Source organism: Rana temporaria, chromosome 10, assembly GCF_905171775.1.
Source record: "Rana temporaria chromosome 10, aRanTem1.1, whole genome shotgun sequence".
In the NCBI taxonomy this organism is placed as follows: Eukaryota; Metazoa; Chordata; class Amphibia; order Anura; family Ranidae; genus Rana; species Rana temporaria.
Genome location: NC_053498.1, coordinates 105,453,588 through 105,474,188, shown reverse-complemented (window position 1 = coordinate 105,474,188; position 20,601 = coordinate 105,453,588). Strand labels below are relative to the sequence as shown.

Genomic DNA, 20,601 nt, shown 5'->3' with positions numbered 1-20,601 from the left:
GACAAATCTGCAATACTGTTATGATAAAATACCAATGTGTATCCTTGTCTAGAGTTACACATTACCACAATGAATTGTAAACAGACTTTCTGGAAAGCCCATGTTTCAGCTATTGCAGGCCCAGTTTGTTGTTTCACACACGGTGATAAAGTGTCAGGGTGTTTAGGCAGCGCAAAATTAAGGTTTGTGCTAGGAGTTTCGTCTGGGCCCACAAGGGGAAATAATACTGGGCTCATAAAATTTATTTCAGATGTGCACTGAAAATATACTATCTGTAATGATACTTAGGCCGCGTACACACAGTCAAACAAAACCGATGAGAATGGACCGAGGTTCAGTTTCATCGGTCCAAACCGACCGTGTGTATAGCCCATCGGTCTGTTGTCCTTCGGTCTAAAATTTTAAAACATGCTTTAAATTTGAACCGATGGACCACTGACCGATCGGGCCAAACGGATGGTTAGTACACAAAAGCATCGGTTCAAAACCCACGCATGCTCAGAATCAAGTCAACACATGCTTGGAAGCATTGAACTTCGTTTTTTTCAGCACGTCGTGTGTTTTACGTCACCGCGTTCTGACCCGATCGGATTTTGAACTGATGGTGTGTACGCCCATCAGACCATCAGGCCACTTCAGCGGTGAACCGATGAAAGCGGTCCGTCGGACCCATTATCATCGGATGGACCGGTCGTGTGTAAAAGGCCTAACAGTTCATTAAGTTTCTTAATTTATACCCCAGGTATAGCAGAATAACAGCTAACATTAGGGGACCCATGGGAATCGGAAGCAAAAGGAATGCTTTTCGTATGTGAAGGTTAAATCTCTTTTCCTCCTGGTGAAAATTAGACTTTTGTAATGACCTTAAAGTGAACAATTTTCACAAAGTTTACTATATGAACCATTTATATATTTATACAAAGTGATTAAATCTCCCCTTAAATGCCAATGGAAAAAAAGTAGTGGTTGGTTATTCCAATGGTATAATCACACCCTGCAACAGCAGGAAATTGTCGGTTTTGTGAGTTGAAAGTTACATTGTAAATCGCCTTCATATTCATCTGTGTATCTATTCATGTGACAAGGCAAACAACTGTTATATATGTGTCTGATGGAGAGAGCACAGTGCTCAATGTCTAGCTTTCAAATTACAGGCTACGTCTGAAATGGACAGGGATAATTGCAGTAAATTGTTTTAATTGGATGCCGTTGTTTCACCCTATGGGATCTAGCGTTGGGTGGACGGCAGCATGTAACATATGCTTTCCCGCTGAAGTGTCGTCGCTGATGCGTCTGGACATTGAGGATTGTAATTATTTGCTGTGGCTTTGTTTGACTGGAGCGCAAAAACAATAAGGCTGCTGATTCATTGTTCCGAATAATTTTCTCGCTTGTAGTTTACTTCTGATTCTGAGTGCTACTTATCAGTCAAGTCTTTCTCCCACTGCCTATTGCGTGAATGGTTAGTTATTGTCATCAGCCACAATGCCATTTTTTATACTTACATCTACAAATTAGCTCCTCTTTTGTTCTGTTATTTGTGTTTTTTCTGAAAGAACTAAAGCTAGTTCTAATGAAGTAGCGAAAACTTTATGGTACAAATGCACAAGTGAGCTATAATGAGTGTGACGTAAATGGGTGGTGTAAGGGGGGCAATACATCCTTTTATGAGTGCGTTGAATGATTCAAATATCACTTATGATAATGTGGTGCTGTATGGGGCTTCCTTGTGAGCAATAATGAGTCCTTGCAAAAACTAAAGTTTCTCGTTGTTTCAAAGGCAGAATGTTTTAATATGGCTCCATAGAAAAGTGAATGATCCCTTTACAGTTTTTCAATTCTCATTGTCACCTGAGTCAGGAATAATAATCTGTGCAACAATTAAATGTCCATTATAGGCCAATATGTGAAAAAAAGAATAAACTGAAAGTTCAAAACTTCATGCTGACATCCAAACAGTGAACACAAACAAATGACTGAAGTGAAGGGAACCACCACCGATAGGATGAAGGCTTACCGGAAGGTTTGAAACTAAAAGAACATACGTTCTAGAGGTCAAACTAATTTGTGTTGTTTAAACAACAGAATGGCAACTTGAAATCTCCAAATGACTGGACTGGGGTCACCCGACTATCCGTGGGATGGCAATTTTTTTGCACGATGATTTCATAGGGGACAATGGTCAAGATTTCATGGAGGTAGTGAGGATGTTGGAGAAGGGAGAACAAAAAAGTGCCACATAGCGTAATTCCGTATGCAGTAAAAAAAGTTTAATGAATCTATAACACTTACATTTGGTAGATCAAACAAGCACTTTAAATTATCATGTATGTGGCGTCAGTAGAGTCCTTCCCGACGTGTTTCGTCTCCTAAGACAACGTAAGAATGAAGTCTATGTGAGGTCTGCTTGTTTGTGGACCATTGGCATTTGGTAGCGGTGTGATCACTCTGGTAATCTAGTGATTTATCAAGTTCTCTCATTATCCTGGATGGGTTTTAACTTTCCCTACATTATCCAAATTTAAAAAAGAAATGGCTTTAGTTATACTTTAAAGCAGAACTCCAGCCCAAAAAAAATGGAAAAAAAAATAGCCCATCTAAAGAACAAAAGCTGGCTTTTGCTGTAGTATTCAGATTTGATGCAGAGATCTCACGTGTAGTACTGCTTTTGGCACTAGATGACCTCAGTTTGATGACCAGATTTATTCAACCAACATCTGTAAGCCCAGGTCATGCTGGACTTAACCAAGGCTGTGAGTAGACAGTGAAGGTAAAGCAGCACAATGATGTGACCATCTCTCGCTGTTTTCTCTTCCTATCATCATCCTTTTGGTCAGCACATGAAATTATTGGTTCCTTGTGCTGCTGTAGTGGAGACCCTTTTTACCCACTTTTCCCAGCAGTGTGTGCAGGTTCCTCTAATTCCTTTTCTTATAATCCAGTGGGCACCCACAATCCCCGGGACACACTCAAGAGGTATAAATTTCACTGTTTGCTGATCTCAAGCATTTAGAGAGATGGTGCCTGATGAAAAAACAGTGATTGAGCTCATTAGCTGTGAGCAAGGTGGGCATTCTTCTTTGTTATTTCTGGCATGTGACCTGCGGGATGAGAGTGAAAAAGCGCACAGCTGCATATTAGGCCTCAGTCACTGTAGTGGGAACTGTGTTAGCTGGCCCCAGAATACTGCCTTTCTGTGGAGTGGCACTGTATCTTCAGCTGCCTCCTTGTACACACATTCCCAGGGTTTCTGCCACTACTTGGACATCTAGACCAAAAGACTCCTTCCACCTGGTTGACCACTGGGACTGCCAGCTTCAGCCAGCCTCTGTGTGAGAGAGAGACCCCCCTTCCCTGCACTCGACTGAACTGTGCAATTACTTTTCCTATATATAGTGTGCTGCTACCTAGTGGTCATTGTGAGAACTACCCCTGGGCAGCCATGTATATAGTAGATTCAGTGCCTGTTATTCTTGCCTTATGCTAGTTTTTTTACCCATTTACAGGCAGTCCTGAGGTTACAAACAAGGTTTTATAGGTTTGTTCTTATGTTGAATTTGTATGTAAGTTGGAACAGGTAAATTTTTAGGTGTAACTCCAGCCGAATCAGTTTTTTTTTTACGTTTTGGATTGAATATGGAAGGGTTAACACTCCTGTAACATTTCTTTTGTTGTATGTTCCCCTGTTCAGAAGATTTCACCTCACTTTCTGTTCCTGTGCTAATTAGATTTTGAACATTTTGGATTGGCGTAAAACCGAGTATCGGTTCAGTAGAGATACTTTTTTCTCATAATAACTCTTACAGGAGTGAATTTTTCTTCCTAGGGATAGATTTCCTCTCACTTCTTGTTGTCTCCCTCCATTTGTAAGTATGAGTCGTATGTAAGTCACATGTATGTAACTTGGGTACTGCCTGTACCATGTATTGGCATTGTCCATCTACCTTGCATTCATGCAGTAAACTTCAAGTTGCACATTACTGTTCGTCTGATCATTTGGTTATTACCTTTACCTAACACTGCTACTTCATCTCACACTCAAACCCTGCTGTACCGGGGATACAAAGGGGATAATACCAAGTCAAACTTGGGTACTTACACTTCTTGCATGTAAAAAATACATTTTATTTATGTGTATTTTATATCTGCCTGGTGCTCAGCTTTAAGAGCAGTGGGAAAAATCATAAAAACATTAATTCATGGCTTAATATCCAACTGTACATCTGGAACTGCTTTCTGTGTTCCTATGGCTATATGTTCTACTAGCATCATTTGGTTTTAGGCTTCTGAAACCTTGTCGGTGCATGAAATAAACATTAAGGGCATGGAGCAGAGCATGGATAATGAGTGACCAGTGGGTTACTTATTGCAAGAACTAAAATATAGCACACCAACTTGATGGATGGATGACCCTCACTGTGTGTTCTATGAGTTCTTAAAACTCTGCCTGTCATAAAAGTTTTTGAAGTCTTCGCTTTATTCTAGTTTAATTTGTTGCTCTCTTGTTAAGGCCTTGTCTATCTGTTGAATTATAGAGAAAGTGCACACATTGCCCACAGCCTGTGCTACAAGATCAAGAGCTACTTGCTGTCTGTTGACTCACAAGAGTAATGAAATTTAATAGAATGTTAACGGAGAGGGAAGAGAATAGGACACATGTTCTTGAACCAAGCTTCACTTCATGACCAAACTAGATTGTAATCAGGAAGGGAAATAATATGTTTTAAGCAAGGCTTCGCTTTTTAAGTTTATTAAACATTCAGTAAAGCAAAAATAATTATATACAGCATGGGTCTTGAACCAGTGGTTCAGGAGGTACCTATATTTTTTTGGTAGCTTTGATGTTGCTTGTAATAGTTTCTCAGCTGGTTCTTAGTACCTGTCTGTCTAAACATTTGCTGTAACACAAACCTCTCTTAACGCAAACCTGTCATGATTAAAAACCTGAAACCAAGATGTGAACAGAAGAGCAGACAACTTAAAGTTCCACTGAATAACTTTCATCCTGGACCTTCAAAACTACTTAAAAACCTTCTATGAAATACTTACACCCTAAAAGTCAGAGCATAACAGTCTCTGTATACCACAATGTATTGACAGGGCATGGCGACATTTCATCCTACATTGGGTTGGAGGATGTGAGGAAAGCACACTTCAGGTCCCTGCATTAGACCTCAAAACCCCACACTTTTAACTTGCAGTACACATTTTAGATATACAGTAGTTGCGTTTTTTTTTTTTTTTTTTTTACTTTATTTAAATTTGGTGATCTAGTCAGTTGTCTTTCAACTTACTTAACTGACCAAGCTGTCCAGCAAAAAAGTGGCATTTAGAGGGTTGAGGCAAACTGTTTACCACTGACAGGGGTGGTTACAATGATCAGATTTTATTCAGTTATGTAAAACCTTTATCCCAATAGGAAAAAAATGTTTTCTCTAACTGCTTATAAAGTCTCAGGCCTCGTACACACGACCGAGTTTCTCGGCAAAAATCAGCAAGAAACTTGCTGGGAGATATTTTTTGCAGAGGAAACCGGTCGTGTGTACATTTTCGTCGACGAAACTGTTGAGAAACTCGACGAGCCAAAAAGAGAGCAAGTTCTCTATTTCCTCAACAGGAATGGAGAAACTTGCCTTGTGGAGTTCCTCGACAGCCTGACAAGGAACTCAACGAGGAAAGCGATGTGTTTCGCCCGTCGAGTTCCTCGGTCGTGTGTACGAGGCTTCAGATGAAGTTCAGCTTAGTCAAGTCCATCTAAATCTTCTAGTGTATCTAACACTGCTTTTCCCTAGACTGGTAGTGCTGCTGTCCAAAGGTGTTGGATTTTTGCACTTTTCCTATCATCATTGCCCTTAGCACCAGTTTATTGAATTTATCCCATTTGAGCAACCCAATGCTACTTCTGTTATTTTAAGGAACTTCCTGAGTTGAGATGCATGCTGTTCCTGTTCATGGGGACCCATACTGAAGAGTCAGGAAACAAGTGTGCAACAATATTTCAATACAGTCCCACTGATAAAGTGGACCATTGCTAACCATGAAAGGATGCATTCACTGCCATAATAGCATATAAAGAAAATTACAGAGTAATATAATTTCTTTGTGTAAAGATCTCTATACAGATATCAAGAGAGACCAATTTACTCAGTCATTAAAAAAATAATGGTCCAATTATGGTACTTTTGCAACACTGTCTTAATAGGCATAACATAGTTAATGATGTAGTAATTTCCCTTCAAATTAAATGAATATGAATGTATATTACAGAGTGTTGTCTGTTTTTAAATTTGTGTAAAGCAAAAAAAATATAGGTGTTCAGACATATTTTAGTAGCAATACAGTAAGTTGCTTGGTCATCTATATGTTGATTAGTTATTGTATTTGGATGAAATTAACTGCTTGCCGCTGCATGACGATATATGTCGGCAGAATGGCACGGCTATGCAAAGGGACGTACCTGTACATCCCCTTTAAATCGCGGCATAGTGGGCATGCACGCCCGCCGCTTGCTTCGTCAATATGCCTGCGGGACCCGCAGACTCGATATCCGCAGGTGTCCCACTTGTGCTCCAGTTTACTATGACAATTATTTTCTGATCCCTAAGGCTGGGTTTACACCATTGCGGTATCCCTGCATCCAATTCACAATAGCAGGAGATTTTGACCGACTCTCTATGGAGCGGATTCACATATCTCCACTGCGGGTCCGGTGCGTTTTGCAGAAAAACACTGTGCGTCTTTTGGTCCATTTCAGGCCCGAATTCAGCCCAAAATTCGGGTTAAAAATGGTCCTGAAATGTAGAACCAGCACGCCTTGAACCCCTGCTGTGAGCCTCATGCGGCTTATATGTGAACCGAGCCTTGGTCAACTTACACCATTGTTACTTATACATTTTAATAGCCAGTTATATTCTGTGCATTTAGAACAGCCGTATGCCTTGGACGATGTACTGGTGATTACCACTCCTCCCATTTCTTGTACTGGTATCACAGGGACAAGAAGTGAAGGTAAATCTACCCAATGCAAAAAAATGGACAGAATTAAGCTTGAAGCCTCGTACACACGACCGAGGAACTCGACGGGCGAAACACATCGTTTTCCTCGTCGAGTTCCTTGTTAGGCTGTCGAGGAACTCGACAAGCCAATTTTCTCCATTCCCGTCAAGGAAATAGAGAACATGCTCTCTTTTTGGCTTGTTGAGTTTCTCGACAGTTTCCTCGACGAAAATGCACACACGACCGGTTTCCTCTGCAAAAAAATATCTCCCAGCAAGTTTCTTGATGGTTTTTGCCGAGAAACTCGGTCGTGTGTACGAGGCCTAAAAGTAGATTTAGAGCCACAACTATTTTTTTTTTGTGTTTTTTTTTTTTGCCATCTGTCTTAATTAGGAGGTTTCCCTCAATTTTCTGTCTTGTAGAATGAACTAGAAGTTGATTTTTTTCAATGTTAAGATATAGTCCCTCCTAGACAGTTGGCATGGGAACAAGCGTCTTCATTGGAAGATTTCTCTCTATTCTTGTTCTGTTGGCAACCCAAAATTTTGGACTAAGGCCCCGTACACACAACCAAACATGTATGCTGAAACTGGTCCGCGGGCCAGTTTCAGCATACATGTTCGGTCGTGTGTAGGCGCGAGCGGGCCGAATTCCAGCAAACATTTGCCCGCCGGGCCTTTTCCCAGCAGACAAATATTCCTGGACGTGTTTTAAAACCGTCCGCTGGAATCCTGCCCGCTCGGACATGTACGGTCGTCAGTACAGACCTACCGTACATGTCCGAGCGCCCGCCGTCCCTCGCATGCGTCGAATGACTTAGACGCATGCGTGGAAGCCTTTAAATGGCAGGCCCGCCCACGTCGCCGCGTCATCGTCGCGGCGACGACGCGGACACGCCCCACGTAGTGTTTACGCGCGGACTTCTGTACGATGGTTAGTACAACCATCATACAGAAGCCCTCTGGCAGGCATGTACGGTGAAAACGGTCCGATGGACCGCTTTCATCGTACATGTTTGCTCGTGTGTACCGGGCCTAACCCTCTCTTTCTCTCTTGAAGTTTGTCGTTCGGGTTTACATATGCTTCAAACAGGAACATTCAACTCAGCATTCCTGTGTATGATGGTGTTTAAGATCATCAAATACAGCCAACACAGTTTGAAGGCCCCCCACCCCCATTTCTTCAGGGCTTGAGCAGTCAATGGTAATAGAATAACAATGGAATATACAGGGACCTGTATTACCCTAATGAAGACTAGCACCTATAAATGCACTTCAGCTGGCCACCTTCAGTGCCTTTAAGTGTTAGTACAGGTCCCTGTGCATTCTAGTGTGATCATTTTAACCTTGACTGCTTTAGCCCAAAAGACAGGGGAGGCTTTATACCCCTCAAAAACCTTTGGCTACAAATCCAAGTGTTTAGTCAACGGATAAGGGAAGCTGTAAATGCTGCCATTTAGGGAAAGGTTTTCTAAGCTGGTTTATCTAATTTTCCTCTAGAGATCGAAAGGCTGGGAGTTTTAACAAGCTTGATAAATATATGATTTCCCCATCCAGTTTCGGTAATGTTCTCTCTTGGAGAAGCCTTTCTTTATTATAGGAAGATGCATTTCTCTATTGTATACTACTGAACATGTCTTTAAGTGTAGGCATCATGACAAAAAAATGAAATACAATAATTTCTGTTTTTCAAACATTGCGGTTTTTAAGGACATCTAAATAGCAGCAAAGAACATATTTTGAAACAACCTTGAAAAAAAAAAAACAGCAACCATCTGTAGAACTATTTTAGGAATCAAACATAATGTACTCTATTTGGTAACAATATAAAGATCGTTTTAATGTTCCCAACTTTTTTATCACTAGAAAGAAATGGTAAAACCTACTTGGATTTTGGAGTGCATTAGGACATTGCAATTATGCCACTGGCAATTTGGTTCCTAGTCATTGCCCAGAGCATTAATAGTGCTACCTCAGCTAAAGCTAATGGTGGAATAGAATGTCCTTGTAGTTGTAAAATGCTTAACTCTTTTCTAATGCATTGCAATTAGAAAATAAAGACCTTTCATGGAGAAAGATGATATCTGATTGTAATGAAACACGGTACTATAATTTAAGGTTCTTTTCTGCTGTGAATATTTAAACCTCATGATCATATGCTGCAACAAGTCTATGTAGAGAGAATGGTTCCTTAACTTTACATTGCAGTTTTTTCATTTCACGTTTATATGTTTTAAAATGAACTCCAGGCAGATTTAAAATACACCAGTTATATATTTATTAAATAGTAAACGTCAGGAATGCATAATGCAGGGGTCAGGAGTGTGTATCACTTAGGGAGCAGAGTGAGGTCGCGTACACACGGTCGGTCAAAACCGATGGAAACGGACTGAAGGACCTTTTCATCGGTCCAAACCGACTGTGTGTGGGCCCCATCGGTCAGTTATCCTTCAGTCCAAAAATTTAGAACTTGCTTTAAACTTGAACCGATGGACGCCTAACCGATAGGTCAAAACCGATGCTTAGTATGCAAAAGCATCGGTTAAAAACCTGCGCATGCTCAGAATCAAGTCGACGCATGCTTGGAAGCATTGAACTTCATTTTTCTCTGCACTTTGTTGTGTTTTACGTCACCACGTTGGACTCGATCGTTTTTTTAACTGATGGTGTGTAAGCACATCAGACCATCAGTCAGCTTCATCGGTTAACCGATGACAACGGTCCTTCGGACCGTTCTCATCGGATGGACTGATCGTGTGTACGCGGCCTCAGTAATGCAGTGATGAGTGTAGGGGACAGGCGTGGGTAATACACAAAGTGCAGAAGCCAGGAGTAAACAGAGTGCAGGGGTCCGGATTAAATAGTGCATATAGGCCCAGATTCTTGTACACTGGGCGTATCTCTGCGGCGGCGTAACGTATCCGATTTACGTTACGCCCCTGCAAGTTTTTCTGGCAAGTGCTTTATTTACAAAGCACTTGCCTGTAAAGTTGCGGCGGCGTAGCGTAAATCACCCGGCGGAATTAAAATTTGGCGGGTAGGGGGCATGTATCATTTAAATGAAGCGCGTCCCCGCGCCAAACGAACTGCGCATGCGCCGTCCATAAAATATCCCAGTGTGCATTGCTCCAAATGACGTCGCAAGGACGTCATTGGTTTTGACGTGAACGTAAATGACGTCCAGCCCCATTCACGGACCACTTACGCAAACGGCGTAACTTTTTTTAAAATTTCCACGCGGGAACGACGGCCATACTTAAAGCGGGGGTTCACCCTATTAAAAAAAAAAAAAACATTTTTTTTTATTCTAGCATAAAATTCGGCATCGTAGCGCGAGTTACAGTATGCCGGTCTTACATTTTTTATCCCCGTACTCACTGTGCTATTGTACATTGAAGATTCCGGGGAATGGGCGTTCCTATGGAGAGAGAAGGTGATTGACAGCCGGCCCTGGCACGTCACGCTTCTCCGGAAATAGCCGAAATACGCTTGGCTCTTCACGGCGCCTGCGCATAGCCTGTGCGCAGGCGCCGTGAAGAGCCGAGACCTACTCCGGCTGTCTTCGGGGAGCGTGACGTGCCAGAGCCGGCCGTCAATCATCCTCCCTCTCCATAGGCACGCCCATTCCCCGCGGGAGTCGGAATCTTGAATGTACAATAGCACAGTGAGTACGGAGATAAAAAATGTAAGACCGGCATACTGTAGCTCGCGCTACGATGCCGAATGTAATGCTGCACTGTTGTTAAGGAGGGTGAACCACCGCTTTAACATTGGCTGCGCCTCATATAGCAGGGGCAACTTTACGCCGGGAAAAGCCTAACGTAAATGTCGTAACTTTACTGCGTCAGCCGCGCGTACATTCGGGAATTTGTGTATCTAGCTAATTTGCATACTCAACGCGGAATTCGACGGAAGCGCCACCTAGCGGGCAAAAAAAAATTGCAGTTTAGATCCGACGGCGTAAGAGACTTACGCCTGTCAGATCTAATGGATATCTATGCGTAACTGATTCTAAGAATCAGTCGCATAGATACTAGATATGTGCATTCCCGTTCGTACGAATGTTATTTTCGTACGAAAATGTTCATTTTCGTACCCGCAGAATAATGTGTACATACGAAAAAATTAAAGCACCAAAATACGAAAACAACGGGATTACGAATGAGCCGCATAACGAACAACCGCAAATACGAACGAACGATCCGACGAAAATACAACAAAACGAAAACAACAAAAGAACGAATATGACATCTATAACAAAAGACTTGCATTCTGTATTTTGTTTGAATCCTTGTTCTGTTTGTATTTTGATTTTCAGTCGTATGTTCATATGACATCTAACAAAAGATTTTCATTCTGTATTTTGTTTGAATCCTTTTTCTGTTCGTATGTTCATATGACATCTATAACAAACGATTTGTATTCTGTATTCTGAATTCCTTCTTTCTGTTCGTAATTTGGTTTCAAAATACAGAATGCAAATCTTTTGTTATAAGATGTCATTTTCGTTTTTTTGAATGGACAGTGAGTGTAGTTAGTTAGTGAAGCAGCTTCTCTTTTGTGCTGAGTACAGTAAAGCCAAATAAACTTTTCTGTGGATTTTCGTCTGAAGGGAGATCAGTTGGCCAGACTTTTGAACCTGGAACCCAAAAATGGTTTTCTGATGGAGTTTAAAAACGAACGAACGTTCGGTAAAACGATCGTTTCTATGTTTGTTGTTAAAAAAGTCTGACCAAGTGTATGGGGCTTAACAATAGTTAATATGGATGAGCCGCGTGTTGAAAGTGCCGCGAATCCCGCGATATATTTACGAAAGTACAAAACGACGAAAATTCACGAAAATGATTGTCTAACAAGTAACGAACATGAATTAAACAGAATAACGAACCATCCCTCATGTACGAAAATAAAACGGTAACCAAAATACGAAACGATCGGAATACGAAAAAAAACGAAAAAAAATTCTGTGCACATGTCTAATAGATACGACAGGTCAGATTAGGACTTACGACGGCGTACAATGGCGCTGCGCCGTCGTAAGTCCTTTGAGAATCTGGGCCATGGTGTAGATGTCAAAAGTAAGCAAAGTACAGGGTGCTTCCCAAGCAAAAATTCCCCCGTTTCCCAATGGAACACCACCAACAGCAAAAGTTCCCCCTTTCCTCCCTGAATTGTACTCACTGGACCTTGGAGTTTAGTTGCATCTGCTAGTGAGTTCCCCAGGTCCCGATGCTATCACCACCCACTTTTTTTTTTTGTACATCACTTATGCTGCAACTGTTGAAATACTTGGGCAACAAATAGGTAATCATGACCATACATGAACACTAAACAAGCAATTATGACAATGTGCAGTTAAACAAAAAAGATTGGGGTTTGTGATGATGCACCATGGCCCCCTGGGGACTCACTGTGGACAGGTCAGGTGTGAGGAGGGGGATTTAAGTGCAGGGGTCAGTAGTGAGCAATACTGAATTTGGAGGTCAGTATTATGCAACACAGTGCAGGGATCAATAGTAAGGAAAAAAAGAGTACAGTAGTAAATATTGCAGAGTGCAGGGATCAGTAGTAATCAGACTGCAGAGGTCAATTGTAAATAGTGCAGAGGTCAGTAGTAAATAACGCAAGAAAATGTTGCCAGCCAAACTACCCCACAGCTAATGGGCCGGAAATATCATTTGAAAAACCAGGACAAATCCGGGGACATGTTATACTGGGGATAGCCACCTAAAATTGGGAACTCTCCACGGAAATTGGGGATATCTGATCACCCTATTTTAAAATCACCTAGTGTAAGCACTTAAACTTGTGCTAATATTAGCCTCCTGTAACCCCCTGCACTGCACACATAGTACTAGGAGAGGCAAGGCCAGCACTAGAAGCTGATCAGACTCTGTAGGAGTGTTCACATACAGATATGGCAAATAATGACAGATGGATGAGCAGCAGGGTGCTTCATTGCCCAACAAGCAGGCTACAGGCATAGTGATGGGGAGGTAGGAAGGGGGATGTTAACTATTTTTTCTGATCAAGCTGTGTTGCTGCTACAGTAAAGATTCAACCACATCTAAAATCTAAAGTGAGAAGCAAAAATTAAAAATATTGCAGCTTACCAGACCTCAGATGAGGTGTATGGATTTGTTTTATTTTTTTCCCTTTTATAAACCACTGTTATTCTAAAAAATAACACACTTCACCTGGATGCAGTGGAGGAGTGACTGCAGCCACGCAGAGACAGTAAGTGTCCTGGGGTGGCTACAATAACATCTCCACTGCATCTATGGGGGGGAGCAGTGAACTTCAAACATGTCTGCATTTGTTTATCTTTATTACATGGGTCAAGGGAAGTTTATTAGTTCACAGAAAGAAGATAACGTTTTTTGTTAAGCTCACAGGAAGTGACAAGGACACTGTATTTCTGGCGAGATCAAGAGACATTTTGCTATACTTCCTGAGAATATCATTAGCCTGAGAAAAGAAAACAAATGCAGACTAGTAAGCTGCAATATATTAAGACCTTTACCCTGGCGTAGCGTATCAGAGATACGCTACGCCGCCGTATCTTACCTGGCGGAACTTCGAATCCAGGAAGATTTTGCGCCGTAAGTTACGGCGGCGTAGTGTATTTCTCTGCGTGTATTTCAAATTGGGCGGGTAGGGGGCGTGATTCATTTAAATTAAGCGCGTCCCTGCGCCGTTTGAAATGCGCATGCTCCGTTTAGAAATTTCCAGCCCTGCTTTGCGCGAAATGACGTTGCACCGACGTCATTTTTTGAACGTAGCATGAGTTACGTCCTTTCCTATTCACGGACGACTTACGCAAAAAAATAAAATCAAAATTCGACGCGGGAACGACGGCCATACTTTAACATGGCAGGTTTATCTATATGCCACGAAATAGCAGCTTTAACTATACGTCGGGAAAAGCCGACTAGCGACGACGTAAGAGAATGCGACGGCCGCGCGTACCTTCGTGGATCGCCGGAAAAAGCTAATTAGCATACCCGACGTGAAAAACGACACAAACTCCACCCAGCGGGCGCCGAAGTATTGCACCTACGATCCGAAGGCGTACGAAGCCGTAAGCCTGTCGGATCGAAGCCAAAAGCCGTTGTATCTTGGTTTGAGGATTCAAACTAAAGATACGAAGCGGCAAATTTGAAAGTACGCCGGTGTACTTGTACTGTGAATCTGGCCCTAAGTTTTTGTTCTTAAGTTGTGTGGACTGCTACTTGACAAGGTTTCCCAGCTTGAAAAAATTGACTGGACCAATTTTCAAATCTTTGGCAGGTAAAAAACACACACATACGAAACTGAAAAAAAAAATCTGTATTATGCCGCGTACACATGACCGTTTTTCATGACGTGAAAATGCAATTTTTTTAATTGGTCATTAAAAACGATCTTGTGTAGGCTCCAGAGCATTTTTCTCGACGTGAAAAAAAAAAAAATTAGAACCTGCTCTAATTTTTTGCATTGTTTTTCACATTATCGTTTTTTCACGTTGTGAAAAACGGTCGTGTGTAGGCTTTATCCTCTTCAATACCGCACACCGTCATATGATGTCCACAAAGGGGATCTCCTATCCTGGGTGGACATCATATGATGTCCTGGACTTTGTGCATCTATATCTAAATGATGCCTGCAGCTAGAGGCATCATACAGATATCATTGTGTTCCGGCGGCGATCCTGCGCACCATAAGAACGATCATAGTGGCAGTTTCACCGATTGATCGTTCTTATAGGCGACACCCCCCTCCCGCCGCCATCGGGTGCTTCTCTGGGCTCCCCTGTGCCATTGGGGGCCCGGAGAAAGGATCGCCCTGCGCTGGATAGGAAGCATAGAGATGACTGGTGACCAGATGTACTGTTAGAAATTTTTTATAGGGTGAACCTCCACTTTAAGCATTCTTTGGTTCTGAACGCATGCCCCCTCAATCGATTTAAAAAATGGAGGTTGCACAGTTATGGGTGATCACAATCCATTTTTTATGGTTCCCTCTTCTCTTCTTTGCTGACTGGTGAAAGATTTGAGTTAAAGCTACTTTGTCTAGTTTTCCTGTGGGGAGATGTAAAGACATCATTTAATCCAGCTGCGCATTTATTAAAAGTATATTTTTACATAAGTACCCGAATCTGTCTTCATATTGGCTCTGTAATTCCCTGCACAGCAACACTGATACTGTAAAATAGAAGGACAACATTACAAACCAATGAGGGACATCTTGCTTACAGGGAACACGCTTATTAGAGGGGGGAGCAGGGGGGGTGACCACTTTATTTACTGCTGCTCTTATATTGTCCATTCACAAGCTGGTGTTGGCCCATTGCCTGCAGGCAGGTCCAGGACATGGCTGTGCAATGATGCAGGGTGCCCAGATCACACACTGGCTTAAAAGTATTTTGAATTATTTGGCATATAAAGGGACTGGCATGCATGGATTTCAAATATGTATTTAGCTGTTTGCTAGAGTTCAGCTTAAGCATATTTTTTGTATACACTGTACAATTAATCTTTTTATCAAATGATAACAGGTTTTTACATTTTTCACATACCTTTATACCCACGTGCAGTAAATCTGTTAACTGCCCTAAGGATTTGTTATTATAGCAATAACATTATCAAGTGTTATGCACTCTGCTGTATTTTTCACACACTAAAAAGGAGAAAATTGGATAGTATGATATTTAACGTCAACTGTCTGTTTTAATTTCAGTTTGTATTGGCACAAAGGGCTAGAGTCAGCATAATGATGCAAAAGGTCACGCTGATCTGGTTTACCAATAGAGTAAAACAAAAGGGAGTAGTTTTGGCCAAAGAAACCATTCAGGTTTAAGATTTTGTTTGTAGCTTGCGCTAGAAAAATTAAACCTGGAATTAGGTTGCTTTGGATGGCAAAAACCCTTCTTTTTCTTTTTATATGAGCTGTACAAATACATTTTCCATTTGAGGACATTGCAGTATTTGTACAATACCATTATGCCTCTTTCTGTTGAGCTGCTTATTGGTCAGCTAGTCAAAGTGAGCATGGTGGCTAGAGTTGATTCTGAATTTTGGATGAAAATAAATTTGGCCAAATATGAATTTCAGTGTGTTTTTGGTGATTTGGATTTCAAAAAGGCTTCTGGAAAGGACACAGAGGAGTATCAAAAATCCCCCCCTTTTTTTTCTCTTTTCTCCCCTCTCCCTTGACCAGGGCCATATTAAGAACATCATGGGCCTGGTGCTGAGGATTTTGGTGGGGCCTTTAAGGCTGCATTCACACCTCCGCGACAAGTAACGCCGCGTACGCGGCGTATTTTGCCGCGAATAGTGTAACTTTTTTTTTACAAATCCTTCCTATTGCTTTGTATGGCCGAACGCCAATGCCGCCTGAAAAAAAGGGTCCGGGACTTTTTTTCATGCCGCAGGTGAACCATCTCATAGACAGCAATGGGAATTCTCCCCTCCAGCGGCACGAGCGGCCGGCGTCGGGCGTTTTGTCACGGAGGTGTGAATGGGGTGTAATAAATAATAAATAAATGCGTGGGAATGACATGAACGCAGCCCAGCCAAGGCAAGTGACCAAAGGCACAGAACCCAGAAGGAAGACCGGGTGAAGTTGGAAGTGTCCAGGCCCCACCTGATTCATCGCAGCACTGGAGGGCTCAGTCTGAAAATGTAAGTGTACACTAATGTGCTAATATGCTGTGTATACTTGTACGTTGTGGCATAACCTACCCCAGGGCCTCTAAAAAGTAGTAATGTCAGGAAAGTTTACTACCGCTTTATTATCACAGGATCCCAGGAGCCTCTCATGTGGCCCCCTACTGACCCGGTGGACGGTGGCCCTTGAGCAGTGCCTAAGTGCACAGTTGCCAACATTTAAAAAATATTTTCAGGGCCACTTTTTTATATAAGTGCTATATTTAGAGTAGCTGAGATCCCCGATGTTCCTCTATACATCATAGTAGTAATCACAAAATTAAATGAGTACTAATAATGGGGCAGAACAAATATGAGAACTGATATTTCCTTTAGTTGAACTAACAAAAGTGTCTCCATTCTAGAGCTGGTAACATTGAGGATATTCAGTATAATTTTAAAGAACTGTTTTTGTGGGTGAGCGACATAGGGGAGGAGTATGGACGGTATATAAGTGGGAAGTATGTGCAGATGAGGGAGAGGAATGTGGAGGGTCTAACAGTGGGCACTATGTACAGGAGAGGAGTACAAAGGGTACGGAAAAAAGCACTATGTACAGGAGAGGAGTGTGAAGGGTATGACAATGGGCAGTATGTACAGGAAGAGTGAGGGGGTATGACAGAGGGTAGTACGTACCAGAGAGAAGTGTGGAGGGTATGATGGGGCAGTATGTACAGGAGAGGAGTGTGGAGGGTATGACAGTGGGCAGTATGTACAGGAGAGGAATGTAGACGGTATGATAGTGGGCTCTATGTATAGGAGAGGAGTGTGGAGGGTATGACAGTGAACACTATGTACAGGAGAGAAGTGTATGACAGCAGGCACTATGTACAGGAGAGGAGTGTGAAGGGTATGACAGTGGGCGCTATGTATAGCAGAGGAGTGTGGAGGGTATGACAGTGGGCACTATGTACAGGAGAGGAGTGTGTAGGGTATGACAGTGGGTACTATGTATAGGAGAGAAGTGTGGAGAGTATGACAGTGGGCGCTATGTATAGGAGAGGAGTGTGGAGGGTATGACAGTGGGCGCTCTGTATAGGAGAGGAGTGTGGAGGGTATGACAGTGAACGCTATGTATAGGAGAGAAGTGTGGAGAGTATGACAGTGGGCACTATGTACAGGAGAGGAGTGTGGAGAGTATGACAGTGTGCACTATGTACAGGAGTGGAAGGATATTTAGGGACTGAGTAGTGGTTAAGCGGGTCATATATGGATTGAAATTATGCCAATTATGCAGAGACCAGCCATAGTCAATCTATGTATGGGCTAGCTGGTTTTACACAAGTCAATCTATTAATTAACTTGAGTACAACCAGCCTGTTTTTTTTTCTTAAAACAATCAGTGCTGCCAGCTAAAGTTAGCAACACTGATCATTGTACGCACTGGCAGAACACAATAACACTGCAGGAGTGATTCCCCCATCCACAGGTCAGCAGGTGAGAGGGTGTGTGGGGACAGGCTGGGGAGAGATACTAGTCAGTGGCTGGGTAGGCACTGGTAGTATCAGAGCCAGATACACACAGGTTACATACGCCACGATCGTTGGAGCGAGAACAATAATTCTAGTACTAGATCTCCTCTGTAACTCTAAACATGTAACCTAAAAAAATGTAAAGCATCGCTTAGGATACCAAAAAAAATTGTGCTAACTTAACTAACTAACTGTTTTTTTAATGAATGAAACATTTTTTTCCAAAAAAAATGTTTGAAAAATTGCTGCGCAAATACCGTGCTAGAGTTGCACAATTAATCGTTAAAAAAATTGTGATCTCGATTCAACCCCCCTGACGATCTTCAATGCAGAGTTTGCTGATTCTTTCATATAACAAGTGGAAAGACTTTCAGCTGTCAAAAGAAAATATCTGGGCAGTCTGCCAAGTTTTTAACAGGAAACATTGTAACTGACACTTCCTTCTTAGATCAAAGGGATACACTTCTGTGTGTAAAGAACAAATCTGGTCAGTCTGCGAAGTTTGTAAACAAAATGAAACATTGTAACTAACTAACATTGTAACTAAATGTAACCACTTAAAGTCCAACACTTGTTTCTTAAGTTAGAAAGCAATATTATTTGCTAGAAAATTACTTGGAACTGCCAAACATTATATATATTTTAGCAGAGACTCTAGGGAATACAATGGCTATTGCTGCAATATTTTATGTCACACTGCATTTTCCCACTTCAATGAATAAAAAAAACAATAAAAACAAAACAGTGAAGTTAGCCCATTTTTTTTTTTTAATGTGAAAGATGATGTTACGCCGCAACAATCGTGAGAGAGCAAGAAAAAATTCTAAGCAAAAAAATTGCAATTCTCATTTTAGCCAGAATCGTGCAGTTCTACACCTTGCAACATAAAAAGTGCAAAGACCACCATAGAGTCATTTTCTAGCAAAAAACAAATGATGATTTTTACATGTAGTAGAGAAGTGTCAGAATTGGCCTGGGTAGCAAGGGGTTAATTACCATGAGTAATATACAAATAATTATTATAAGCACTGTGATATATCAGTCTGCTGCAGTGTGTCAGCTTGTATTTATATTGGCCACTCTGAATGTAGCTTCTGACAGGCTGTGCAAGCAGGCCCGTATCTCCGGAACCATAAATGATAGCCGTCCCATATTTTAACCAGTTGTGGGGTAGCTCTTCCCATGCCTACCCCCAAATGTAGGGTTTCTGTGACCTCTGGTCATCGAGCTACAAACCCCAAAATTCGATCTTAGAAAAAAAAATTCTTAAAAAAAAGAATTTTTTTTTTTTTTTTTTTTTTTTGGGCAAATGGGCCTATCTTGGGAAAGGGGCCTGGAGCTGCAGCTCCATCAGCCCCATTGTTAATCCGGCCCTGCCCTTGACCAACTGAACCCCCTGGGCTGTGGACCGTGACCGCAAGACTGTTTTATTCTTCCTCCATCTTTTTACTAACATCTATTCCTTCTGCTATGTTTTTTTTTAAGTCTCAAATAAAAATTGGGAGACACCTACACACTGGGGGGCAGATTCACAGAGCAAGTACGCCGGCGTATCTACTGATACCCCGGCGTACTTTCAAATTTCCCGCATCGTATCTTTAGTTTGAATCCTCAAACCAAGATACGACGGCATTTGGGTAAGATCCGACAGGCGTACGGCTTCGTACGCCTTCGGATCTTAGATGCAATACTTCGGCGCCCGCTGGGTGGAGTTTGCGTAGTTTTCACCGTCGGGTATGCAAATGAGCTTTTTCCGACGTTCCACGAACATACGCGCGGTCGTCGCATTCTCTTACGTCGTCGCTAGTCGGCTTTTCCCAGCGTATAGTTAAAGCTGCTATTTTGTGGTATATAGATAGACTTGCCATGTTAAGTATGGCCGTCGTTCCCGCGTCGAAATTTGTTTTTTTTTCTTTCGCGTAAGTCGTCCGTGAATAGGAAAGGACGTAACTCACGTCTAAGTTCAAAAAATTATGTTGGTGCGACGTCATTTTGCGCAAAGCACGGAGGGAAATTTCGAAAAGGAGCATGCGCAGTTTATTTGGCGCGGGGACGCGCTTCATTTCAATGAATCACGCCCCTACTCGCCAATTTGAATTTCGCCGCCAGAAATACACTACGCCAGAAATACACTACGGCGCGAAATCGTTGAGGATTTGACTTAAAGCCAGGTAAGATATGGTGGCGTAGTGTATCTCTGATACGCTGCGCCTGTGCATTTGTATGTGAATCTGGCCCAGTGTGTTTTTGGTGGTTTGGATTTCAAAAAGGCTTCTGGAAAGGACACACAGGAGTATCAAAAATCCCCTCTCCCTTGACCAACTGAACCCCCTGGGCTGTGGACCGTGACCGCAAGACTGTTTTATTCTTCCTCCACCTTTTTACTAACATCTATTCCTTCTGCTATGTTTTTTTTTTATGTCTCAAATAAAAATTGGGAGACACCTA

The 20,601-nt window shown here is 42.0% G+C and overlaps 1 protein-coding gene across 1 annotated transcript in view; it reads left to right on the top strand.

Moving 5' to 3' along the window:
* The window catches only part of MORN1 (MORN repeat containing 1), a 472,343-nt gene that overhangs the window by 257,420 nt on the left and 194,322 nt on the right, over positions 1-20,601 (top strand). The gene's annotated exons all lie outside the window — the stretch shown is intronic.